Here is a 1180-nt window from a genome sequence, read left to right on the forward strand (position 1 = left end):
CTACAAAGTGAGTTCCAGGACAGCCAGGGCTATACAGAGAAACCCTGTCTTGAAAAAAAAAATCAAAACAAAAACGCAAAAGCTGAATAAATAATAAAGTTTTTTTTTTGACATGTACTTGTTTTGTGGGGAGTGGGGGCTCAGAGGCAGAGGTCAGAAGACACCTACCTTGTGGGAATTAACTCTGGCCTCCAGCATGTGGATCTTGAAAAGTGGACTCAAGGCTTAGTGACAAGCACCGTTACCCATGGAGGCAACTTATTGGTCCCAGAAAAGAATCTCTTGAGCATAGCTTAAGTGTCTTCTACCCTTATTTGTTTTTTTGTCTCTGCTTGCTTGTTTTTCTTTTTAGCACTAAATTTCTTTCTTTTTTAAAGATTTATTTATTTATTATAAATACGTAAAATGTTGCTGTCTTCAGACACACCAGAAGAGGGCATCAGATCTCAATAAGGGTGGTTGTGAACCACCATGTGGTTGCTGGGATTTGAATTCAGGACCTTTAGAGCAGTCAGTGCTCCTACCCGCTGAGCCATCTCTCCAGCCCGGTTTGTTTGTTTTTCAAGACAGAGTTTCTCTGTGTAACAGCCCAACCTATCCTGGAACTTACTCTATAGATCAGGCTGGCCTCAAACTCAGAGATCCACCTGCCTCTGCCTTGAATGCTGGAAATAAAGTTGTGCACCACCACCAGGAAGTGGCTTTCACTTTCAGGGCCCAACAGTCAAGAAGGTATTTCTCAGAATCATTTATCTCTTCCTTCCTTCCTTCCTTCCTTCCTTCCTTCCTTCCTTCCTTCCTTCCTTCTTTTAGTCAGCTCTTGCCTAGGATCTAAGATTCAAATAGGACAATTCACTCCCCCATAGACAGCTGCCATACTTGCAATGGAGACTTGAAACTGATAATCAGAAAACCGGCAAGACTTACTTGGAAGGAATTGAAGTGCTGGGGAACACAGACCTGGGAAGAGAGGAGCCCTGCTGTTGCTGCTGCTACCGCAGCAATTCAAACACATAAGAGGCTGAAACAGGAAGACTGTCCATTTAAGGCCAAGCTCTGCTACACAGCAGTCAAAGCCACTCTCTGCTTCTGTATTTCTCCCTCTCTGTCTGTCTGTCTGTCTGTCTGTCTGTCTGTCTGTCTGTCTCTCTCTCTCTCTCTCTCTCTCTCTCTCTCTCTC

Source organism: Mus caroli, chromosome 4, assembly GCF_900094665.2.
Source record: "Mus caroli chromosome 4, CAROLI_EIJ_v1.1, whole genome shotgun sequence".
Taxonomy (NCBI): domain Eukaryota; kingdom Metazoa; phylum Chordata; class Mammalia; order Rodentia; family Muridae; genus Mus; species Mus caroli.